A 27,424-nucleotide genomic window follows, 5' to 3' on the forward strand; every position below is an offset into this window, starting at 1 on the left:
TTATTTCTGGTTGTAATCACTATATTTAATAAGGAAGAGCCAGGTTCAATAAAGGACGCATCTGGCTTCAAATGATTAATCGATTTTTATAGAATTCACATGCTTGCAATTTCTTTGGGAAACAAGACAAGACATCGTGAATCACAACTCCCCAGGACTCCCCACCAGCCTTGCTTTTACTAATCAGCTTCAGTGGACTATATTGGGGCATTTTTACAAAGGTGCATCCTTTGTCTCTCACATCCTGAATTAATGCTGCAGGTAATTAGCTTCAGGACTGAGGTCGCTTTCATCTGCATGCAAGTCAACTAAAGGGTTTTCCTTTGCTGCTTGAAATGTGAATCTCTTCCTTTCATTCCCTTTGAATCTCCTCAGTGGTGACTTTAATTAGGATGTCAAATTGTATCATTCTGTAGCGAGCTGAACTTTTTTGAGATTGTTCCAGGACAGACTTCTCTTGAACTGGGGGGCAGTTTTTCTTTGTAATGTCACTTCCAATTCCTCTGGGCAGGAAATGAACTAGTCTTGTGCATTAACCACAAGGAGAGAGACTGTGGCAGGCTGCAGATGCCATAGATCCAGATGAAAACGTGAAATCAGTAGGAGACAAACACAAGTACATGCCAAGATGGACAGGGCTGGCTTGAATGACTAAGGAGATCTCTTGGAATGGGAATACAAGCGAAAAAAAAAAAAAAACAAAAGTAAAATCCTGTGGATTCCTGTTGCCAGGGCATTTTAGCTATCTAAAAACACGCATGTGTCTTATTTACTGCTGTATCTCCAGAGATTAGAAAAGGGATAGCAAATAGCTGGTGTATCTGCTGCCACTGCTGCCTATTCCTTCCTCCATAGCTAACATCGCTAATCACTCATGACACTTTCCTGCTGAGCCTGCATGTAGACTCAGACTGCTACAGACAGTAACTGCCAATTGATAAGAGGTGGCACACAAGATGGAGTCTATTTGCAATCCCTGGTCTAGAACATCGTAAGCATTTAATAAATACTTAAGTGCACAAGTAAATGAAGACGTATTTCTAGAGATTATGGGACTTCACTGCTGCACCCCTCCCTTGCATTTAGAGGGGATTTTTTTTGCTCCGATGGCTTCCAAGGTGTCAGGTCCAATATTGTTCTTTAATTTAGGCTCATTATATTACCTTCCAATTTTATCTAAGGCAGGGATAAAAATATGTTGCTCTCAAGTTGTGTTTATCCTAGATGAAGTCCTAGGCTATCCTAGGACTGGTTAAGTGGGTCTGAGAATTTCATCCCAAAGCATGAGAGCTGGGTACATGAGTTTGGATCCAAAGCAACTGGCCAGAAGAGAAGGGAGGTAAGATCATGACTACTGAATTTGTCACTGTGATAATTTGCCAGCCCAGTCCCATGCTTACCTCTAAGGACAAGTGGGCTACACTGGAAGGTCCAGTAAAGACAACAAAAAGCTAATTTGATAAACTAGTCATGATATGGTGCAAGTATCAAGCACTGGGGGCACTGGGCAGCAATGCTGCCCTTATCAACATGGTCAGCAAGGCTCCTTGGAAGCTTGGCTGTGGAGAGCACAGATTATTGGCAGCTGTTTTGACATCTTCCATCATTATCCTAAACAAGCACCATTCACTTCGCTGCTGTTTGGAGACACCACCAAAAGGAGCTGGAGTAGTACTCAGGAGGCAAATAATGGCAGACGCCACAGGGCACACAAGAAGACAACGTTTATCAGTCACAGATGAAACACCACATGGGGCCTCTCAGAACTACTTGGGAGAAATATTGGGGTAGTATGCAGGAATTCCTGCCAAGCAGAGAGATGTGGAGAAATGCTATTATCGTGATTTACCTTATATGGGCTGAAAAATTCAGGTTGCAGGTATGTTGAGGACTTTACTAGCTTAAGGACTTTGAATATAAAGGGCTGCAAGAAAAACATATTTCAAAAAAAATAATTTCAAAAGAAGAATAGTATTTTCTTCACAGCAGTTTGATCATCAAAATGCACTAATTTAATACCTGAGGGCATGCAGCATTTGGCTTGCTACAGAGGAAACTCCCTAGAATTCGGACCCAGCCCTCCAGGAACGTAAACAAATTCAGAATACCTGTATATGCTATAACAGCCAAATGAAAACCTCAAAGCAGCCCACGGATTGTTGGTGCAACATTTCTAGCACGTATGGGTCATTTTGCTAAGAGGATTTCAAGCTGCTTTTAAGCACATGAATATATTATCCAATTTTCTTGACAAAAATAAAAGCTCAGAAATTCAAAACGACAGAAGCCAGGTCTGTACGGCTAGAGGAGAATGAAAGCAGTCTAGAAAATTTGATTAACTCAATTTGCCCCAGTTCCTTAGGGAAGCTTCAGAAATCAAAATTACTGTTTAATAGTTCAACTACTAAATTTGGTTTTAAAAGATCTTTTTGACTTTTCTGCGCTTGTTTTTGAGACACCGTCTTACCCAAAGAGTCAGAGCCAATGAAAGAAGAGACATAATAGCATTATTGAGCCTCCAAAATACAAAGAAGTTTCCATTGCCTCTGAACCTCCACTTTGGCCGAAATAAGAAAGCAACAAAATCAAGGATTTAGACAGGAAAACTTGGATGTCCTTGGATGAACTCTAATCCTCCTTGATTTCTCTGCAGAATGAAATAATGAGAGCCAGTGTGGGATAAAGCACTTCTCAATCTTTCATGTACACCAGGATCACCTGAAGAATTTGTTATAACATGGATTGCGGGGCCCCACATCCAGAGTTTCTCATTTAGTAGCTTTGGGTTGGGGACCAAAAATTTTCATTTCTACCAAATTTCCAGGTCCTGCTGATGCACGGTGAGCACACTTTGCACACCACTTGTTAAATGATTGGTCACCTCTGTCTGAATCAGTTGTTTTGCTGGGCTTGTAAAATGATGTCTTTCTAATTCTGTCCCTTTGTTTGTATTTATTTGAGGAAATTATTCCCTACAGAAGAACTTTCCTTTACCATGAAAGCTATGGGATAACTTCTGAAATGCAGATCACACCAGAAAGGGAAGGTAACTTTAATTCTCTCCCTTTGATTATTAAATTTCAGAGTAATGATTAGAGCTTAGCCCATCTTCAGTGGTGTTCAATGAGTTCTCCCTCCCTCTCCAGTCACCAATGAGGATAGTCACTCCTCTCCTCTGGACACAGAGGTCAGAGGGTTATACTAATGGATGCCCCTCTGTTCCTCTACCAGGAAACGAGAGTTTTCTCCTTTCTCTCTCTCTCTCTCCAACCCCCTTTCCAATTAGATTAGCAATTGCAAGTTCATTGCTTATTTTCTTAAGAATTAGCAAGAGTCTTGTAAAAAATAATTTTATTTACCCCCACCATTCTTTGTGCTACCATTTTTAAATATATTACATTAATATGTTGTAATCTCTACAATACAGTCATAATTTTTGCTTTAATCAATCATTTATCTTTCAAGGTAATGAGAAAATATATATACATATCAACTAGGATTTTCATTCTCATCTTTACTATTCTGGGTGCTCTGCTTTCTTGCACATAGATCTGCATTACCATTTCGTGTCATTTCCCTTCAGTGTGAAGAATTTCTTTTAGGGTGGATCTTATGCCAACGAATATTCTCTTTTTTGTTTATATAAAATATCTGTCTTTTCTTCATTTTTGAAGGATGGTTGGTATATTGGATTCTTGATTGACAAGTTTTATCTCTCAACACTGGATATATCATTCTGATGTCTTCTGGCCTCCTTTGTTTCTGATGAGAAGTCATCTATTAACCACCTTGCTATTCCTCCGTAGAGAATTATAAGTTACTCTTATTACTATCAAGATATTCTTTTCATCTTTTGCTTTCAGTAGTTCGACTATGCAGTAATTAAGTATGATTTTCTTTGCATTTTTACTGCCTGTTTTTTGGTAAGCTTATTGGATATGTAAATTTAGAAAAATTGGGGGAAATTTAGAGTCATTAATTCTTTAAACATTTCTCTGCCCCTTTCTCTCCATTCTTGCTGGAATCCAATTTTATGTATGGTGGAACACTTGATATTGTCCCACAGATTTCTGAAGCTCTGTTAACTTTTCTTTGGTTTTTTTCCTCTCAGCTTTCCAGATAGGATAATTTCTATTGATTTATCTTCAAATTCACTGACTCTTATTTCTGCTATTCCAAAACCACTCTTGAGCCCACCTAGTGAATTTTTCATTTTATTTACTTTTCAGTCTAAAGTTTCCATTTCGTTCTTTCTATAGTTTCTATTTCTCTGTTGAAATTTCCTACCTATTCAATCATCAAGACTGTATTTTCCTTTAATTCTTTGATGATGTTTTAATTATTTGAACATATTTAAATGGGTACTTTAATCGTCAACGAATCCAGCCAGGGCTCTCTCAACATCTGTTTATGCAGATTGCCTTTTTCCTAAGTATGGGTCACACTTCCCTATTTCTTTGTATGGTTGCTAATTTCAGTTGAAAATTGTACTTTTTAGGGAATATCAGGGAAAATTGTACTTTTAGGGAAACAAGTCTGAATTGTCTCTGAGCTTCTGAGGAGTTTGGTGTTTTGCTCTAATAGACACTTAATTTGCCTAGACTCAAACTATAAAGTCTGTCTCATTCATTCTTTGAGTAGTAGATTTGTGATTTATCATATTTCAGAAAAGTTTTTTTGATATGTAGTTGTAAAGATTTGTTCTGCCCCATTGATTTTTTTTTCTCATTTGAGAACTCCAGTTACACATATGTTGGGTCTATTCTGCCTTTCACATTTTCTTGAATCATTTCTTGTCTCTGTTTCTACTTCATTATTTTTGCATCTCCCTTTGAACATGTATTTCCTACATTATGCTTTCTATAATATCTACTTGCTTTTGTATTCCTTCTAATTCTGTCTTTTTTTTTTCTGAAAGAGTTTTTCTAGTTCACACCTAATTTCTTTCATCTCTCTTTTCTTCTCTTTCTGCTGTCCAACTGTCTCATTCCTGAAATGTTTTAAGTCTTGCTTCTGCTTTAATTTGACTATCTTGGTCATAGTCCTAATTTCTTTTTATTGAATTTGAAATACCTGGTTTCAATTTTAATCTTCTTTGTGTATAAAAATGTGGGTTTTTAAAATGTTTTTATTGTCCACGGAGATTTTTGATTTATTTTCATCTTTTATCTTACAATATCTTTTCACAACTCTTTCTTTTCATTTTCTTCATTTAAATGAGACTATTAGGAGGAAGTTCTTTTGTAGAGGTTGAGGGTAGGCTGGGGGAGCATTCCCAAATTCACAGCTCAAGGGATCCTTCTTCTGTGGCTACTGGGGAAGTATTAAAAAATATGGCATTTCTGTTTATCTACTTCTCTGCCCCTCTGGGCTAAGTCTGAATCAGCAAAGCTTCCTGTTTCTACCATTTTCTCCTCTAGAGATTTATGGGCTTTGCTCTCCAAAGTGTCACCTTTGCTTGTATTTTGCTTTTACAGTTCCTTTTTGGTCTATGTCCTGTGGATTACTCTGTCTCACAAGTATTTGAATCTTCATTATCACTGGGATCAACATTATTCCCATCTTGATTAACATGAATCCTATTCCAAGCAAGTTTTTTCAGGAAGAGTGTCTGTGCCAATAAAAGGATATTTCTGGGATTCTTGACTCGTGGGCTGCTGCAGTACTGTTTGCATTTCCTATGATTCCTTTAATGGTTTCCCACAATTATTTTGCACTTACCCATGCAAAAAGGGACCCTCTAAAGACTGCTCCAATTTTTTTGTCACTTGTTTTCAGACTCATTTACAGGCATACCTCAAAGATATTTTGGGTTCAGTTCCAGACCACTGCAATAAAGTAAATATCACAATAAAGTGAGACATGTGAATTTTTTGTTTTCCCAGTGCATATAAAAGTTATGTTTATACTATAGTCTATTAAGTGTGCAATAGCATTATGGCTAAAAAACAATGTATATACTTTAATTAAAAAATACTTTATTACTAAAAAATGCCAACCATTATCTGAGCCCTCAGCTAGTCACAATCATTTTGCTAGTGGAGGGTCTTGGATCTTTCTGCTAGTGGAAGTAAAAAATTCAATGTCTGCAAAATGCAGTAAAGCAAAGTGCAATAACATGAGGTATGCCTTTACTTAGGTTTTTGCTCACTATGTAGTTTTCCTCTTTGGGAATAAATTGACAGTTTCTGGTTTCAAGGCACATAGGATTCTTCCATGCTGCTCTTTCTCTTTGCCATTAATGCTGCAGAGCTGCTGGTCCCTGAAGGCACTGATCACTTGGCTTGAAAAATTAACTTATTTCTTGACAAGTACTCAGGAAAGGCTGCAAGTAGGTTCCATCTAGTGGAAATTTCTGAGGTGCATCACATGACAAGCCTGGGACAGGGAAAAGAACTCTAAATGTTCAAATGAGCTTTCTGTTTTTAAGCGTTAAATCCTATCCATCATTCAGAGTCCAGTACTAATGTTCCTTCAAGAAGTTTTCCTTGATTCTTGGGGTTCCTGTCCACCTACCTAACTATCCAAATATAGTCTCCTTCTGTGCATTCGCATAGTATCTCTTTTTACTTACCTTTTTTTACACCTTTATTATGGATGTTTCATCTTTTATTTTAATTTTTTATACTTATATAACCATTCCTGACTAGATTTCAAGATACTCCGAGACATATATATATTTTAGTATTTTTTAATATCCCCAAAGCCTAGTAGGCATTCAAGTGTTTCATTAAAGTCATTATCAAATATTTGTGAGTCCTTCCTATGGATCAGGCACTGTTACGGATTCTGAAAATTAGAAAATGAGTGAAAATGTATCTATCTGACAGACCTGAGGCAGTTACTATCTGCTGCTAAGGTTTCCACTACAGACACAAGGAAAAAGTGTCCTCATGCTTTCTGTTTGATTGTGGCAGCCAAAATCCAATGTGGAAATACAGGAGAAAAACATAGTAACCCAGGGAAAAACATGGAGAGAGAATTTTTGCAATTCAGAAATAAATTTGTAAACAGTGAAAAGCCTTTTTTACTCCAAAAATGAATTGAAAATTCGAGTTTAAAAAGAAGTGAATAAAACAGAAAAAAATAAACTCTGCTGTCATGCAACTTTCATTCCAGTAGGATAACAAAAGCTAATACCAACATAGTGCTTACTAAGTGCCAGACACTGGTATAAGAGTTTCAGATGTGCGTTAACATATTTGACCCTCACAACAACCATACAATGTAGTAGGTACAATTATTGCCTTGGTTTAGATTTTCCAGAAGTACTCCCTGAAACAAGGATTTATGTGCAAGTGATTTATTTGAGTAGTGATCCCAAAAAACACAATAGGAGTTGAAAATTGAGTTAGAGAAGGAAAGAATAACATATGGGTTATCAAGTCAGTTCTCATAACTGGTTGAGGGCTCCTTCCAGGGGCCCTCTAGGTGGGCTGAGCATACTTCCATGACCAGAAAAGAAATCTTCTCAGTACAGTAAGCAGCCTTAAACACATATAGGCAAATGCCAAGGGAATGTGGTAAGATAACAGCAGCTTCTCCTGCAATTATTTTCTCCATTTTACAGATGAGCAAACTAAGGCACACAGAGGTTAAATGACTTACCTAGGGATATAGACTTAATAATTGTTGAAGCAAGAATTTAATCCTTGAGACGTGGCTCCAGAGCGTGTCCTCTTAACTATTATACTATGCCCCACCACAGGATAGAGAGGAAGGAGGGAAAAAACTATGAAAGGGAGGAAGGAAGCAGGCATAGTTCCTCATGAACACATTTTATTTCTACTACTGGGTTCAAGCTTTCAGAGAGCAAAAATTACATTTTATTTATCTTTATATCCCTCCTCATCCCTCCTTCAACCAACCTTACAACACACCTTGAAGGTTACCAAAAAATGTCTGGCACAATACTTTGCACATTATAAATCCCAATAAATATGTGTTAAAGGGTAAGCAAACCCGTGTCTAAGGAGATAACTATAAGGCCCTTACCACTAGGATTCTTATTATTGAAAACTATATTTTTAATTCATTATACAGTGTAGACTAGCAGGCTTTGGAGTCAGAATCATTGGCATGAATCATTTATTCTCAACACTTCACATTCCATGGCTCATACTCATAATGGGTGCTTAATGAATGGTTTCCTATTTGTAACACTGCATGATGTTTCACAACTTACAAAAATGTTTACGCATTCTTCATTCGATCTGTTTCTCTATAAGTTACTTCAAATGCATATTCCTCTACTAGTGTACTCTCAATTGCCTAAATTGATAGAAGAGGAAAACAAAGGTCATAGTCTATAAAAATGAAAATACGTGTGTTTTATTGGATTATTTTTCAGCAAGTATTCACTCTCCCCCTCCCTTGGAGTACAGCATATTTTCCTGGTCCCCTGACATAAGGCCATGTCATTTGCTTTGGCCAAAGGAACATAAGCAAAAATGATGCTCTCATTCCAAATTGAGGTTTTAAGAAGCACATCAAGTTTCTTCCAGTCCTGTTGTGTTCCTGCATGTTGTCATAGGAAGAGCATACTGAGGTAGCCCCTGCCCCTTGATCCTGGGTCCTGGAAGGAAAGGTACAGGAACTGACATGAACCTGACTTTTGACTTAAAGCAGAGCTGGGCCTAGCTGACCTGAGTCCTGTGAGCAAGAAACTGACTTACATATCCATGAGAAAAAAATATTTATGAGTACTTGCTATACGTGTTGTTATAAGCCATTGAGATTTGGGAATTGATTTTTATGCCGTATTATTGCAACAATCATTGACTAACACTACAGGTGTGTACGAAGTTCCACTGTCTTGGACGGCCAGCCTCTCAGGGCTTGCAGAGCTCCTTAGCCTACCCAGATGTGTCCCACTTGAGCCATGCAGTTGTCTGGCTGGGAACAGAAGCTTTGCTTATTTCAGTCCGTGGGTTCAGGACCCTCAGAGCAGTCAAGACTGGTAGAAAGCCGCAACATTGTCCAAGATGCAGGTGCTTATGCTTACAGATAAGTAGATGCATCACCAACTTCAAAAGCAATAAATTAAATTGATTTTCACTTGATTATCATATCTTGAATGAAACAAAATTAACTCTCTAATAATTAGCCACAAAATTCTAATGTGTTTATCTTTACCATATGCAGCTCCGCTAAGTTGGAAGCCTCAAATCCATCAAGCAATAAATCGTTCTTTGGGTTTCACTTTGGGGACCAATTAAAAGTATCAACATGTTTTCTTTCCTTATGCTGGGAGTTTTATCTCCAGCTGTTGGGATCTGGGCTTCTACAAGTATGAAGCATGATTATCCAGGGAAAAGGTACTTGAGACAATTGGAGGAAGACAGATTCTGTTGAAAGCTGGTTTATGCAAGTTTAGTGGTTCTGCCCTCCCCACTTTATTCAGAGGGCACATGCTTTACTGAACATGTGGCAAATAATACAGCTGGTACTGCAGCAAGAAAGGTGCAGCTCCCAAACCTGGAGGGAGAGCTCCTAGCAGATAATACAAAGGCTGGTAATTTATCACTTATGCAGGCATAGCTCCTCTTGAGGGTCTCCTTTTACATCTCCTCTTCTGTGAAACTTTCCACTCAAGACTTGGACAAATGTTTTCCAGATGGTATCAATCATGGTGTTACCTACTAATAGGAAACAAGGTAAAGTAACTGAGTTAATTAGCAAGTCAAAAAGGAAAGGAAGGAAGACTATGCATGAAAGAAGAAAAAGAAGGAAACTCAGAGCTATCTAATCATCTAGAGTCAAGGTCATTCAGGAAAAAGGGGGCTTGATGGAATGTCAAGAAACCCGAGATGTGGCCAACAGCGTGGTTGCTCCAAATCACAGGCTTTGGATTCTAACAGACACGTTGGAATCGCAGTTCAGTCTCAAATGAACTATACATGGTGGGCAAGTCACTTGGCCTCTTTGAGCCTCAGTTTCCTCACGTGCTAAAAAAAACGTAAAATAATGCAAACTGTATAACATCACTTTTACAGACATAGTTACACATGTAAAGCACCTAGCAAAGTGTCTGCCTACCAGTAGGACCTCAAAAACAATGTTCATCCCCATCTGTAGTCAGTTGAATGATTGGCCCCAGTTCTTCACCACTGCTTGAGTCCCATTCTCATGACTGCATCTTGGGCAATGTTCATTTCCCACCCCTTGGTTTGGGCTTGACCACATGACTTGCTTTGACCAATGAATGTGGACCGAAGTGACAGTATGCTCATTCTGAGACTAAGCCTTAAGAGGCCTTACATGTTTCTACTTGCCCTTTGCATCTCCATCCTCACCGCAGAAGAATACACTGGCTGGACTGCTGACCCAAGAAGGAGATAAAAGACACATGGAACAAGGCTGCATCAGCTGAACTGCAGAGCCACCAAGCCAAGCCTAGCCTAGAACATCCGGAGTGCATCCAACATGAAGGCATCTGAGTGGTAACAAACAATGGTTGATTGAATCCACTGAGTTTTGAAGTGGATTAGTTTAGCCTGAAATGTCTCACAGGTGTATCATCTCATGTTCCTTCTCTGAGTTCTGATTGCATCTCTGCCCAGGACTTATTGAGTGAATATCTTTTGCAATGCTGATATTAGAGATGTGGGCCAGAAAATAGTAAGCTTAAATGCATCATAGAAACTTCTGCTGTATAATTGGTTTAAATCTTAATCTTTAAACTCAGGTGTGTAAGAAAAGTAATTTTGTTATGATGAGACCTATTTTTTCTTACTTTTGTTACAAATCCTCTATTCTGCTGGGTAGCAGAAAACTCTCTTGGTAAATTCAGGGTTTCTTCTCCCTCCAGAGTTGTGTTTAAGTTTTGGAGGTTTTTCACAGGGCATGATGAGGAGGTGCGAGGGGTTGGGAGGGACAATCTGGATATTGTTGTTCCTGGTTGTTGCTTTGTAAGTCTCAGCTGAAATGTCTTGGTCTGTGTCAGCCAGGAGTCAGAAGGGCCCAATTCATTCTTGGCCAACCTCCTTTTGGAAGCCTATGATTATTCTCAACTGAGGGAAGCTTGGAGCTGCTCTCAAACATGCAAGAATTGTTCAGAAGCATTTACATCTTGTTGGGTTGAAGGGGAATACAATGCATAAGTCTGGGATATGTCCGTCTGGAAGCACCAGGTGGTCATTTTTACTCCAGGCTCTTGTTGCTTCTCCAAGTTCTCACAGAGAAGAAGGCATGGTCCCTTTTGCATATAGATTCCCAGGCCTTCCTGGGACCTTTGTCATTCCTCCCGCTACCTCCTGGATTGAGCATGGAGTATGGCAGGATGCAATGTCCCCTTGCTCAGGAGCCCAAGTAGCTACTCAAAATATTTTTCCAGTAACTCTCCTCATTTCTTTGACTCTGGAGATACTCTGGTCTAGGATCAGACCTCAGGAGCTTTCCTGTTTTCCTTTCTATCATCTGAGAGATCTAGACTTTTGAAACTCAAAAGCTGAGAAAGACTTTCCTTTTCTCTCTTTTGTCTGAATAATCACTACCTTAAAACAATGAGTATGCAAAACCCTAACTGTAGCCTGAGATGGCTGGAGTCAGAGGATAACAGCCAATTCCAGGCAAAACAACTGCTAACATACATCAGTTGATATTTCAAAACTATTTTCCTTAACAATTGTATGCACTCTTTTTATGGAATACAAGATATAATACGCCAAATATTACTTTGTTTATGCATCGTGATGAATTCCTCATATATCCTACTACTTCATCAAGGAGATGTTGGGTAAATAAATGAATTAATAAACTGAAATTTCTATACCGATTCTTGATTCTAGTTACGTTTTGGGTTTTTTTGTTTGTTTGGGATTTTTTTCTTTTTGGATGTTCATTCTCTGGCCCAGCTGTCTTTATGCCTAGATTAACCAGAGAAGTTGCCAGCTGTGATTTGCAGATGTGTTACAGGTCCATAATGCCAGAAAAATTCAATTATGCATACTAAAGTTATCTCTATAAAGCATCGCCATACGGACATTTTACAGTGAATAGTGGCTGTCAGAACACTTAGCCAGCAGCAGATTATATCTGCTTACACTATAATGGCCAAAAAATCCAGATGTGAAACCAGAATTTAGCTATATTTACAGGCAAATACAACCAGGCAACGGTCCAAGCAATGGGTTGGTAATCAGCCCCAATTCAAGCTGAGCAAGGGTAATTTCATGCAAAGTGTGAACAAAAACGTGAGCCATTAGAGCATGTATTGAGAGTTCAAATAGAATAGAACCTGCCAGAGAGGGTAGATACTGAAGTGAACAAGCTGGCTTCTGTGTATTGACCTCAATTTGCAAGTGGCTATCATGCCCAAGTTAGGATTCTCACATTTTCTAGAGAGCTACTTCCAGGCTTCCTCAAAATATTAATATCCATGAAGCAATTCAAGACTTCTAGTTTTGGCCATGATTGAGTATGAGGGAGAGGATTTACCCAGTTACCTTAAAAAATTAAGCAGACAAAATATAGGAAATAATGGTTTTCAGGCATTGGACAGCAGGTAGCACAGAAGAGTGATCGAGAGAAGAGAAGCAAAGAGATGGGCCTTATGGTTTCCCATCTTAGTGCCTGGAGAGAATTTTCGGGTTGGTTTGCAGGAAGGGAGCTCCAAAAGGTGCCCAGAAGTCTCCCTGAAGTGATAAAACAGAGTTGAGAATTTGGGCTGCCCAAATAGGCTCAAAATTATGGGTCTAACAACCAGAGACGAGATTGTTTCACAGAGAGGAGAAGATTGCATAGACAGAGAGCTCTAGGAATCTCAAGAGGGTTCTTTTGGAGTCTTCTGTTGAGCACCGCTCAGTGCATGCATATTAGGAAACTGCCTGAGACCAGAAAAGGAATCAGTAGGAAGGACTAGAAAGAAGAGCCCCTGGGGCTCACATAAAGCAGAGGATAGTTTTTGTTCCTACCTGCCTGAGTTAGAATTGAAAACCTTTTAGTACATGAGGGCATCAGGCAGAGTACTCCAAAGGGTATTATCTCAGTACCGGGGCAAAACTAGCCCTTGACTAAAGGTTGCTTTGCTGTCACCTTAAATTCTAACCTTGACAGGATCCATCTGTTTCCAAGTAACTTAATTGTGTCCCAGAACAAAAATCAAGAATATTTAAATGTACACAAAACTATATAGCAACAAACTAGGTAAAATTTATAATGTCTGGACTCCAATAAAAAATTACCAGGCAAGTTGGGGCCGGCCCTGTGGCCGAGTGGTTAAGTTCACACGCTCTGCTTCAGCAGCCCAGAGTTTCGCTGGTTCAAATCCTGGGCTTGGACATGGTACCACTCACCAAGCCATGCTGAGTCAGCATCCCACATGCCACAACTGGAAGGATCCACAACTAAAAATGCACAAGTATGTACCAGGGGGCTTTGGGAGAAAAAGGAAAAATAAAATCTTAACAGAAGAAAAATTACCAGGCAAGCAACCCAAGTACCCATAAGTGGATGAATGGATAAAGAAGAGACAGACACACACACACACACACACACACACACACACACTGGAATATTACTCAGTCATAAAAAAGACAAAATTGTGTCATTTGCAACAACCTGGCTGGACCTTGAGGGTATTATGCTAAGCGAAATAAGTCAGACAGAGAAAGACAAATACCATACGATTTCACTCATATGTGGCAGATAAATTTTCACACACACAGATACAGAGAAAAGATTGGTGATTACCAGAGGGGAAGGGGTTGGGAGAGAGTAAAAGGGGTAAAGGGGCACATGTGTATGGTGATAGATGGAAACTAGACTTTTGGTGGTGAGCATGATGCAGTCTATACAGAAGCTGAAATATAATAATTTACACAGTTATAAACCAATATGACCTCAATAAAATAGTTTTTTAAAAAATGACCAGGCAAGCAAAAAGGTAGGAAAATATGACCCATAGGAGCAGAAAAATCAATCAACAAAAACGGACTCATGGAATACATGCTAAAAATGGTAGACAACAACATTATAACATCTATTATAAGTATATGGCAGATATTCAGAAAGGTGGAATAAAGCATAAGAATGTTAAACAGAGACATGGAAGGTATTAAAAAAAATCCAACATAAACTTTTCCAGATGAAAAGTAAAATGTCTATAATGAAGAACAGGATTCACAGAAGATAAAGAAGGTGAGAAAAATGTTAATGAATACATAGCAGTTGAAATTATCCCAAATGAAAGAGAGAAAGCTGACTGAAAAAAATTAATTACCACTGTGAGCTGTGGGACAACTTCAAGATGCTGAATATATATGTAATTGGAATCCCTGAAGGAGAGTTGCTAGAAAAATCTGTGAAGAAATAATGGCCAAAATTTTTCCACATTTGATGAAAATTATAAACCCACAGATGGAAGAATCTCAATGAACCCAAGCACAAGAAAACTACTCCAAGGTAAATCATGAAAAAATGATTAAACTGGTGATTAAGAGAAAACCTTAAAAACAGAGAGACTATATATACTCAAAACAGAAAAGAAACAAAAACAAAGAAAAAATGACTGCAGACTTCTTGTTGGAAAGAATGCAAGCCCAACAATCGTGGGGCAACATCTTCAAAGACCTGAAGGAAGTTTCAACTTACAGCTCTATTCCCAGTGAAAATGTATTTCAAAACTCAAGCCAAAATAAAAATTTTGTGAGACGGTCCAAGAGCTGAAAGAATTCATTATCAGTAGACCTCAAATATAAGAAATGTTAAAGGAAGTCATTTAGGGAGAAGAAAAATGATACCAAATGGAAATCTGGATCTACCAGAATATATAAATACATGGGCAAAGGTAAAATGTTTTTTTTCAATTTTATAAATCTCTTTAAAAGATAATTGACTGATTAAATAAAAAATAACAATGAATTGTGGAATACATAACATGTAGAAGTAAAATGCACATCAACAACAGCATAAAGGTTTTGAGTGGGGAAATGGAAATAAAGTGTTGTAAGTTTCTGATACGCTACAGGAAATGGATAATATTACTTAAACACAGACTGTGATAAGATAAAGCTGTATCTAATAAACCCTAAAGCAACCATTACAAAAACAAAACAAAGAGTTTGCCTACTAAGCCAATAAAGGAGATAAAATGAGATCCTAAAAAATACTCAGGTAATCCAAAAGAAGGCAAAAAGAGGAAAAAGAGACCAAAAACATGTGAGAAAAATAGAAAATAAATAGCAAAATTTTATATTTAAATTAACCATATCAATAATCACCTCAAATGGAAATCATCTAAACCAATTAAAAGGCAGAGATTATCAGATTGGGTAAAAATTCAAGACCCAACAAGATGCTGCCTGTGAATAATACTCTTTAAATATAATGACACAAATAGGTTGAAAGTAAAAAAGAAATAAAAAGACATATTAATGTAAGGTTGATTCGACATTTGAAAAATTAATGAAGTAATTCACCATATTAAGAGGCTAGAAAAGAAAAGTGATGAAAAACATTTCCATCAAGGTAAAGAAAGCACTTGACAAAATCTAACTAATTAATCTAATCTAATTCATGATAAGAAATCTCAGCAAAGTAGGAAGTGAAGGGAATTTCCTCATTCTGAAAAAGGACTTCTACAAAAGACCTACACTGACACTATACTTAACGGTGAAAGACAAAAGGCCAGAATAGAGATCCAGAACAAAGAAGGATATCTGCTCTCCGTATGTCTGCTTCACATTGTATAGGAGGTTCAAGCCAGTTCAATAAGGAAGTAAAAGATATGAAAGTAAGAAGTAAAATCATCTTTATTCACAGAAGATACGAACATCTGTGTGGAAAATCCTAAGGATTTCACCAAAAAACTACTTGAGTTTAGCAAGAGTTTAGAACAGACAGTCAATAAAAAAAAAATGAACTGTATTTCTGTATACTAGAAACAACCATAACGTGAAATTGAAACATGTCATTTACAATGGCATCAGAAAATATGAAATACTTGGAATAAACTTGACAAAATACATGATGACCTGTACACTGAATATTACAACACATTGGAAAGGGGAATTAAAGAAGGCCTAAGTGGATGAAGAGTTACATTGTGTTCACGAATGAGAAAACTCAATATTATTAAGATGTCAATTCTCCCCAGATTGATTTATAGATTCAACACAATCTCAAGAAAAATTGCAGTAGGCTTTGTGTGTGCGTGTCTAAACTAGCCAGCTGTTCCTAAAATTGATGTGAAAATAAAAAAAGACCTCGATTAGTGAAAACAAAAGAAATAGATCCACTAATATACAGTTAATTGACTTTTCACAATGGTGCTAAGTTAATTAAAGGGGAAAAGACAACGTTTTCAACAAAATGATGTTGGGACAATTAGGGAGCCATAGACAAATAAATAAACCTCAACACCTACCTCCCTCTCTCTATAAAAATTTCCTCAAAATGAACCATTGTCCTATACACAAGAGCTAAAATCATAAAACTTCCAGAGGAAATCTTAGTTATCTTGAGTTTTGCAAAGATTTATTAATTAGGACATCAAAAGCATGAATTATAAAAGTAAAACATCAACAAATCAGACTTGATAAAAATTAAACACTTGCACCTCAGGAGTTCACATTACAAAAATAAAAAGGCAAGCACAGGGGAAGATATTTGCCAAACATATATCTGCCAAAGGACTTGCAACTAGAATATATAAAGGTCCTTATATCTCAATAATAAGAGAGAAATAGCCCAATAACAAGTAGACAAAAAAACTGAACAGGCATTTCAGTGACATCAACATATGGATGGAAAAATTGCTCATTAGGTAAATGTAAATTAAAACCACACATCCACTCAGAATGGCTCAAATTAAAAAGAGTGACCACAGCAAATGTTGATGAGGACATAGAGCAAATGAATTCTCATTTCTTTTTTTTTTTTTTGAAGATTGGCCCTGAGCTAACATCTGTTGCCAATCTTTATTTTCTTGTTCTTCTCCCCAAAGCCCGTTAGTACATAGTTGTATATTCTAGCTTGGGTCCTTCTAGTCCTACTATGTGAGATGCCACAAGCCATGCTGAGGCATGGCTTGATGAGCAGTGCCAGGTCCATGCCCAGGATCTGAACCAGTGAAACCCTGGGCTGCCGAAGCAAAGCATGCGAACTTAACCATTGGGCCACGGTGCCAGCCCCTCTCAGACATTTCTGATGCAAACGTAAAATGGTTTAGAAATCTATGTCCGTTTCTTTAAAAGTTAAATATACACCTTCCATATGACTTAGCCATGCCACTCCTGGGTATTTACTTGTACGAGAGGAAGACAATTCCTCTACCCTCTAGGTCCTTCTGGCTGGCCTAAGAATTTAACTGATGTGAGGCAGAATAACAGGAGAGAAGCAAACAAAGCTTTATAACATGTATACATGAGAGGAACCCAGGAAAACTGAGCCACTTGCCAGAATGGTCAAAGCCACCACCTTAAATACCATTTTCAGCTAAAGACAAAGGAGGATGTTGAGGGTAGTGGTTTGGGTCTTTAAAGGGGAGGAAGCCGATTTACATGGAGATGGAAATGCAAATGTTTGTTAAACAAGTGTTTGCTGGGCCAGTTATGGACAATGTTATCTTATGGTATTAGCTCCTTCCTGGAACAGGTCTTCTATCTTAAATTCTTTTAGGCAGTTAGGGAGGAAGGCCAAAGTTTCTTTCAGTCTTTTGTTCTTAAAAATAATCAAGCCAAAGAGACACATTTTGAGGTGGCCAATTCTGATCCCCCACATACTCAAGAGAATGAGAGCTTATGTCCTCACAAAAAGTTGTATGCAAACGTTCATAGCAGCTTTATTTGTAATAGCAAAGGATGCAAAAATTCCAAATGTTCATTACCCAATGAATAATCAAATTGTGATATATCTACGTAATGGAATATTACTCAGCAACAAAGGAAACAAACTCTTGACACATACAACAGCATGGATGAATCTCAAAATAATTATGGTGAACAAAAAAATGCCAGATCAAAAATAGTATACTGTATTCCATTTATATAAAATTCTAGAAAATGCAAACTAACTTATACTGACAGAAAGCAGATCTGTGGTTGCCTGGTTACAGGAAATGGGGAATAATTGAATTACAGAAAGATCCAAGGAACATATTGAAGTCATAAAGATGCTCACTTCCTTGACTGTTGATGGTTTCACAGGTTTATACATATCTCAAAGTCATAAAATTCTACATTATAAATATATGCAGTCTATTTTATGCCAAGATACCTCAATCAAGTTGTTTTAAAAAAGGTATTTCATGAAAAAGAATCGTTTGGTTGGTATAGACCATCATGCTCCCCAAAACTCATTTTGTATTCCAACTGGATGCACAGTTAGATTGCATTTTGGCACTCTCGTCCACGTCCTTGCAGTTCTTTGTGGCAAGTCACTGAGTTCTGGCCAATGAAATCAATGAGAAGTGGCAGAACAGATGAGTATCACTTCAAGCCTGGGCCCCCCCCAAAAAACCTTCTGAATAATTATCCATTCTCTTTTTTAAACTGTATTTAGACTAAGTGGCAATTACTCAGAGAATTCTGAGCATGACAGAGCCACAAAATGGAATAAGCTTGGAACCCTGGATCGCTGTTTGAAGCAGAACTGACTAGGTCCACCCTCTTTGGACTACTTCAAGAATGAAAAATAAATGTTTGATTGTTAAGGAATTAAGTGTTGGAGGTTTTTTCTGTTATAGCAGCTGGCATTACCTTAACCATTAGAGAAATTCATTCCTTGATCTGGGTTGGTGCTATGACAAAAAAAGAAGAAGAAAACTAGATATATGGCATTGGCTTAGCACTCAGGTGATGGGTGGGGAGGAAAACGATATAACAGAGTCTATATCTGGAGAGTTCTGTTACGCCATTTGGTAAATTTTCACCCGTGATCACTTGAAGGGAGACCACTCCGCTGTAGAGCCACTAGCAATCTCTGCCTTTGTAGCTGCATCACCTCCTCTGGGTGGCATCAAATATCCCTCTGCTTCTCTCTTCTCAGATCACTTGGGATCGCATTGAGGGCCCACCTGGATAGACCAGGCGGACTCTCTCCCCATCTCAAGATGCTTAACTTAATCACATCTGCAAAGTCCTTTCTTCCAAATAAGGTAACATCTCCAGGTTTCAGGTATTAGCACCTGACGTCTTTGGGTGCCATTATTTAGCCTATTATGTAGACAAAGTTTTAAATCAGCTATTTTAAATATGTTCAAATAATTAAAGAAAACTATGCCTAAAAAAGTATGAGAATGGTGCCTCACCAAACGGAATATCAATAAAGAGACAGAAATTGTGAAAGAGAATGAGACAAAAATTTTGGAATTGAAAGTAAAATAAATGACATGAAAAATTCATTAGAGAAGTTCTAGCACATTTGAACAGGCAGAAGAAAGAGGAGCAGAAAGTCTGAGGAAAAGAAAGATAAAAGAATGAAGAAATATTAACAGAGCGTCAGAGACCTATGGGACACCATCAAGTATACTAACATAACTAACATAACAATGAAAGGAGAGAGAGAAAGGAGCGGGATGTATTTCTTACTGTGGGTTGTGGGGTAAAAAGGTTGAAAAGTGTTGGCCTAAGGGGATGTTAGAATTCTTTTCGAGGACAGGTACGTCCTTGTACAAGAGATAATTTATTGGTCCACATTCCTACCCTGTGAGGCTGAAGCAAAGCTGTTCCCCATAACTTAGCCAAAGTGCAAATACATTTTGTCTCGTGTGATGGTTCCCACATGGAATAAGAAACACCTGAGGCTCCTCCGGGGCCAGACTCTACCGAAGTTGCCTTAGGAACCGAAATTATCAACATTAGTAAATGATCAGAGTTTGTCTGTTTCCATTGCATAAAAAAGAAGGGTTAAGTGTTTGACTCATGTTATCTCCTTTAATCATCACAAAGCCTTCTGCAATTGGTACTATTGCCTCCAGCTCCAGTTTTCAGACTGAAGTTTAGGATAGTTTCACAATTTGTCCAGATTTATGCAACTAGTACATAGCTAAGCTGAGATCTGAATGGGTTTTGTTGATCACAGATGCTGTACCACTAGCCTTTCACCTCTCCACGATGACACTGTGCCTCTATATTCTATATAAGAACGTATTTTAAGTGAAGGTAAAGGTTCTCATTTACCCCACTTTACGTGTAATTATTTTTTGAGATACGATTGACATATAACATTATATTAGTTTCAGATATACAAATCGATTCGATATTTGTACATGTTGCGAAATGATCACCACAATAAGTCTAGTTAACATTCATCACCACACATAGTTACAAAAATTTCTTTTATTTGCAGTTATTAAGAAAAATATTGTTTTCTGATAAAAAAGTCTTATGGCTTCAAGACCACTCACTTGCAATACAATAGAACAAACCAGGAAATATGTTACCAACATCTCCTGCAAAGAGAGCATGTGTTCTCCAAAGATTTCTAAATATCCCCTGGTTCCATGGGAGGGCAGCCTGGCCCAGAAAGCTATTAGAGATTATGATGATAAACATTATTGGACTAGATAAACATCCGAAAAGTACAACCTAGTAAGAACGACTCTACACTATTGGTTTACAATCCTTTCAGTGTCAGGACGTTTAACAAAGAAAATTCCTGTGATTCAGTTTTCAGATTAAAAAAAATGGAAAAGAAAAAAATTCAGAAATAGGCCAAGCAAAGCAGACCATAAAGCAACAGCGCCTCCTACAGTATCTGAGAAAGTTTTCTCTTTTCTTGGTCTGTCTTCAGGCCCCTATCTCCGTTCAAAAATGTTGATTCTGCACCCAGTTCCCTTTTATCAGAAACGACTGTCAGGACTAGATTTTAAACTAACACTAAGCAAAAAAATGGCTTTTAAAAAAGAGAAGGGGCTGGCGCAGTGACTTAGGGGTTAAGTTTGCCTGTTCTGCTTATGCAGCCTGGGGTTTGCGGGTTCTGATCCTGGATGCAGACCTAGCACCACTCCTCAAGCCACAGTGTGGTGGCACCCCCCATAAAATAGGGGACGATTGACACAGATGTTAGTTCAGCAACAATCTTCCTCAAGCAATAAGAGGAAGATTGGCAACAGATGTTAGGTCAGGGCCAATCTTCCTCACACACACACACACACAATTAATTAATTAAAAAAAAAAAAAGCCTGACTCCTCTTCATAGCCCAAGTTTAACTTAATAAAGGGGAATGGTTAAACGAATGCACATAAGTGAAGGGTAGTCCCGAGAGTTGGTGAGAGGAACCCAAATTCCTCAGAAAAGCCGCCTCAGGCGAAGGCACGTGGCGAGGAAAGGAGGGGGTTAGTGCAATCCGCTTGGCTCAAGTCCTTCGCAGCCCCAGACACGTCAAACGTTGGGCTTGTTCGCCACCGCTAATTTCCAGGTAGGCCACAAGATGGCGCTACTCTCTAACTATTAAGACTGCACCAGGCAGGGTCCCAGGGTGTGTGGGAACCCAGGAGGCAAAAACCTTGGTAAAATTAACAGGGAGGGTTCTCTCATATCCCCCTATTTTTTTTTTTTTTTTCTTGGCTGAAAGATATAAGTCAGCAACCTGTGCCTTAAAGGACGCTTCAGACATAAGAAAAATAAATCGCTTGAATTGTGAGCTGCTTAGTCCTAAATTTTAGTAAATATCTAAGCATACATCCTTTAACACATAGCAGCAGAAACTTTAACTATTGCAAAAAAGAATAATACCACAAACCTTTTTTTTTTTTTTGATGAGGAAGAGTGTCCCCGAGCTAACATCTGTTGCCAATCTTCCTCTTTTTGCTTGAGGAAGATTGTTTCTGAGCTAACATCTGTGCCAATCTTCCTCTATTTTGTATGTGGGATGCCACCAAAGCATGCCTAACAAGAGGTGTTGTAGGTCCACGCCTGGGAGGCAGACCTGTGAATCCCAGGTGGCCAGAACCCCAGGGCCACCAAAGCAGAGCATGTGAACTTAACCACTACCCCACCAGGCTAGCCTCCACAAACTTTTTTTCCCCAAATAATTTTATTAGGATTATAATGTTTATAACATTGTGTAATTTCGGGTGTACGTTATTGTTTATCAGTTCCTGAATACACTGCATCGTGCTCACCCCAGTAGTCTAATTTTTATCCATCACCATACATACCCCACAAACCATTTTTAAAAAAGCTTTTATTCTTTGTTTCTGAGACACTGTTTCCTGAGTAGACGGAACAGCCAGCAATGCTGCTTTTCTCTTGAGAAAGTTCTCCATGCTTGTGATTAATTTTATTTATTTTTCGTTTGGGGCTAAGAGATGGCCTGGTTGGCAGAGTTTCTACTACAGATTTTAGCTGGCCTCAACAGCTGATTCAGAATACACACACACACGCTCTCTCACACACACACGTGCTCTTCCGATAACCTGGGTTATAAGACACTGTGTTCCATCTCCCACGGCAGAGCCTGACCCCTCTCTCCAGAAACCTTTTCACAAGCAAAGGCTGCAGCTTCAGCAAAGGCAACTCTGAAGCGACTCCCCTTCTAACCTCCTGCTTCTAGAAGCACCTTTGATTAAAGTTACCAGGCCAGCGCTTAGAACTTCATTGGTAAATGTCACAAAGAAACTTCCAACACATATTTCAGAAAAAATGTGTCACACTTTTCCAGAAGAAGCTTTTTCCCGTGTGGAAAAGAAATAGAAAGGAGCTGCTGTTGGATAGGTATGGGTTTATTCTAGATGCCACACATTCTCTCTTTCAAAAAACAGTTCACCGATGTGGTGACATTTGAGAGAAATAGGGCTGTTTTTGTTGTTTTTTTTTTTTTTTTATCATTTCCCTCGCACCCGAGATGCGCATCTTCTCCCTTTTCTTCCTGACCGTCAGCTTCCTTCCTCTTCCCTCCGCCTGGTTTCCAGCAGGCAGAACGCAGGTGGGCCTGGAGCTGTGCACGAGACACGAGCGCCGCCTACCTACAGCTGCGGGGAAAGACAGGCTCTCTCAAACCCGACCTAGACTTTCCAAATTAGAAGCAGGATTTTTCTCCGGAATTTAGTCCAAGGTGTAAAAAATTGCTTACACACACACACGAATATAAATAAAATTATCCTTAAACTTCACATATTTGGAGGAAGCATTTGGTTTAACCTTCTGCAAAAGTATTTTCACTAATGGATTGATTATGCAAATATACGAAACAGAAAGATCAGCTTTCAATTCTGTCTTGTGCATGTGTCTTTAAGGGTGTTGAAAGATGATCCTGGGACCCAGCGATCTCCTCTGCTGGCTCTGACCAAGTGCATGACATCTCCTGATCCATTCTGTAAAAAGACAGTAAGCACTTGCTTTGTCTTAAGTCCACTTTATTGGATGCTAGATTAGAAAATGAGTCCTGGACACATCCTCAGGACCAGAGGCAGTTTTTGAGTGGCAGGCACCCAGAGGGAGCCACACACTAGAATAGGTCAAAAATTTGACTTTTTCCCTGTACTATATTGAGCCGACACTGGAAATGTTACTCTCCCTTTTTTCCTTACTACGGATTAATGGTTCTGTTCTAAATTCTCACAATTTGTGAGACATTGTTCGGAATTATCCCGGCATTCTTTTATTACTTGGGACATTCATTTGACAAATGCTTATGTGCCAGACACTATTCTTACATGCTCAATTATAAAGACAGAGAAGATATGACTGCCACTGTCAAGGTTCTCACTGCCCAGCAGAGGAAACAGAGCACAGAGGATAGCAGAGCTAAGAGAGGAGGGGTGTGCTGGATAGAGCTGTATGGTACCAGGTGGGTTTAATAATTTAGTAATACAATGTGTGCAATGCTTTTGCGTTTTGGACTGCATTCTCCTCTCTTGGGAATCCAACCAGGCTATGGCTGCCACCCGCTCACCTTGGACTTGTCATAAAGATTCACCCTATTGTCAGCTCTAGGGTTCCAATACCTCATGTACAATTAAATAATATCTAAGTAACCTTTTCACCATTAGCCTTTCCTCTGCTTTCTCAAAAGCAAGTAATGATTTGCTCTCATCATGATCAGTTTAGAGGCCACATCTTTAGTAATATTAAACTGATGGCTTTTCCTTGTGAAATCTGTTGCCCTGCCATTTCACACCCATTACTGCGATGGTATTTATCCATCCACGGCGAAATTAGCATCACCAAGAATAAAGTCATTTCCTAGGCTTTGGGTTTCAGAATGAAACTATTTAAGTCTATAGTCAGCCAGTAGTCAGCAAGCAAGTGCTTTTACATTGCAAAAGAAAAATAAAGTTGTGTTGAGTGATGGAAGGATTTTAGAATCGCAACGAGCCAGACATTGGAGAGCTGATAGTAGAACACGGTGAAGAACAGGGAAGAATTCAGAATATGACACAAGGGTGACGTCTAACCCTTTGGGTGTCTGGAGGGGTCAGGAGCTTTGGGCCTGGCTTCAGGCACAAATGGCCTCACTTTCTTTTCTCCCCATTTCTGGGGCTGGAACTCAAAAGCTGGAATAGAAATGTGTATGTGGGTTTTGGTGGGTGGGTGGCTTGTGTTCCACTTTCCTGAACTTCGGAGAGGGTAAAAGTCCTTCAGAACAACTCAACATTCAGAAAGTTGTCACACTGACTTGACCTAGCGTAGCAATAGCCAAGGGGAGACCCAAGGGCACCTGACAGATTACAGCACACAGCAGCATTGCACAGAGAAGGCACCTGGGAGGGCTGGTGGACTGAAAGGGCAGGAAAACAAAGCTGCAGAAAGCAAGGACCTTACAACTGGAGATGATGGCAGAATGCCTGACTATAAGTAATGGATACCAGCATAAAATCCAACATTTAGTTGAACCAGTGGCACTTTGGGGACACTAACACAGGACACGAGTGACCAAGAAGGACCTGAGACCTCTCAATGGAGGCCAGGGATGAGCTAGAGGAAGTCCCCTGCACTGCAGGCCATGGTCTCTCTCTGCTCTTTCGAAGGTACTTAACCCATGTCGGTACCCAGGTGATGTCTTCGGAAGGAGCGGAAGGAGAACTCCCTGAAAAGGGTGGACAGTTCCGTTAGGGAGTTTCAACTTGAGACTTACAGAATATATATATTTACATGTATATATACATATAAACATATATAGATATTTACATATATATATATACACATGTACATATTTACAGTGGTTATGGAGCTGGTTTGTACTGACTAGTGAAAGCCAATTGCAAGCACCCATTCCCAGCTACACATTCAGCAGCCTCATGTTGATAGCTTGAAATTGGCCACAGTGGGGCTATTTACATCTTTAAAATTGGCAAATGTTACAAATCAGGAATTCCCCCCATCAAAAGCTGATGGTTAAACATTGACCAGCACACCATATATCATTAAATGTGTGTATGTATATAGGTGTGTGTGTGTGTGTGTGTGTGTACTTTTTTCAACAGAGTTTTAAACCAGAGAGACTAAGTTACCTTTATCAGGCATTCCCTCTCATGTCTCTTCTCCAAACACACACGCACACGTACACACACTATCATCATCAGAAATGAGAATTTCAGCGCAAGACCAGACTTGTTATTCAAAAGAAAAAGTTATAGTTCTTGCACATGTGAGACGTGAAGAGTAAATTTCAACCCCATTATGCTTTATAAGGAGAAATATATCCTTTGGGTCGCTTTTGGAAATGGCCGCAGCTCCTGTCTCTGTCGTCCTATGGTCAACAGAGTCAAACCGCATTTGACTCTCAGTTCAGCCACTGACTATGTGATCCTCCCTAAGCTGTTCCACCTCTGAGTTTCCATTACCTCATGGGTAAAATGGAGACAAAACATCCCTACCTAGAAAAGAAGTTGAGAAGAGTAGACAAAGCGAGTGCCCGTCGATATCACGCTTAGTAATAGTAACTAATACAGGATAAGTTAGTTTCGGACACTTTCTCTCATTCATCTGCTGATGGGCTGGAGAAAGCCCACCCGGAATGGGTTAGCGGGGAATCACAGTCTGCAGCAAAAGTAAGGCGTCACCCCACATTTTAAAAACTCGGTTTATGAGTCTGCAGGTGATTGTGGAGTGAAAGAGCTGCCCCAGGGGACGGACGGGGGAGCGCACCTCCCTGCAGAGCGGCTGCGGGACCTGTAAGACCCGACGAAACGCGTGCCGCCCTCCACCCTCTAGGAGTAAGATCCTAAGGCTGGGCACGGAGGCTGGGTATCTGAGGAACGAAAGGGCTCGGAAAAGGCCGGCTTGCACACACAGCTCCTTGCATGCAAAATATTTACGTGGCAAAGTGATAGAACGATACCAGCCAGCAAGGAGGGGACAGCAAGGGCTGGCACAGGGCAGGACTGGATCCGTTCACACCCCTCCCCCAGGAAGCAAAAAGGGAGGCAAAAAAACCACAGAGAGGTGAAAGACAGCATGAAAGGCCCTTTTTATTCCCAATTAAGTGTGGCATGAAAGGATGTGATCCTTGTGAAAGGGAACAAGGCGGCTGACGGCAGAGAGGCGAGCGCGGCGGCGCTTGAATATTTGCTGTCTGCGCTGGGAAGGAAGAAGCTGGATAATTGCCCAAATCTCATAACCTTTAATTACCTACATCCCGGAGGACAAATTAAAGAATGTGCCAATAATACCTGAAACCAAGGTTAGAGGTTCTTGAAACTGTCAGACAGCAGATCCTTCGAAGTGGAGGAATTTTCCTTGGTATTTTCACACCCTGTGGGTGGAGAGAGAGAGAGAGAAGAGCGCCGAGCGAGGAGGGGTTTGAAAGTCCTGGCGGGTCCGCCGCCCCGGTCTGGCCTTTTTCTCAACATTTCCCTCCTCCTGGTCCCCTCAGTCTACCACTCATTCCCGCGCCCAGCCACAAACACATAAACATCTCAGGCTATGAAGTAACTGGCATAACGTGAAAAAACAAAAGAAGAGAGAGGGACCTCAAGGGCAGATTCCGAGCAGTCACACTTACAGTCTATTTTAGAAGATCAAAGAGAAGGATAGTTTCAGGGACCCGGCCTTCCTAGCCTTCACATTCTTCCTTTGTTAAAAGTCTTTGAAGATGTGACATGGTCCTCCTGGGGCGGGCCTCCTTTAGTTAAGGTTTCCAGAGATGCTTGATAAGGTGTCATTGCCAGAAATGGATGTATAAAACATGAGGAATAGGAGTTGGCAGATAGGATTAAAACTGGGATTGGTGGCAGAGGAAGAGCTGGTGCACTGGGAGATGTGAGCACTACAAAGATGCGCCACAAGCAGAGCAAAGGAAGGCGGACCCTTGTCTGCCTCAGATCAGCAAAAGCAAGCTGTGTTTCTGGCTGCACAGCACTGGGGCTGAAAATGCCTCAACACTTATGAGAATCAAGAAGGATGTCTTTATTTGCATTGGAGAATTAGGAAATGGAGTTAAGGAAATTGGTTACGATGTTAAAAAGTCCCAAAGCAGGACATCCCCTACCAGCACATAGGCAAACTCGTCAATATTGTTATTGCTATTGTTGCTTAG

General features: G+C 39.5%; 2 long non-coding RNA genes across 3 annotated transcripts in view; both read right to left on the reverse strand.

The window, feature by feature from the left end:
• Positions 1-27,424, reverse strand: part of LOC111775099 (uncharacterized) — a 253,524-nt gene that overhangs the window by 37,746 nt on the left and 188,354 nt on the right. The window lies entirely within an intron of this gene.
• Positions 26,338-27,149, reverse strand: LOC138915640 (uncharacterized). Its single transcript, XR_011421736.1, has 3 exons — positions 26,891-27,149; positions 26,559-26,641; positions 26,338-26,466 (listed from the first exon to the last, which is right to left on the reverse strand). It is a non-coding gene; the product is annotated as an uncharacterized lncRNA (long non-coding RNA).

This window comes from Equus caballus, chromosome 9 (assembly GCF_041296265.1).
Source record: "Equus caballus isolate H_3958 breed thoroughbred chromosome 9, TB-T2T, whole genome shotgun sequence".
Classification (NCBI taxonomy): domain Eukaryota; kingdom Metazoa; phylum Chordata; class Mammalia; order Perissodactyla; family Equidae; genus Equus; species Equus caballus.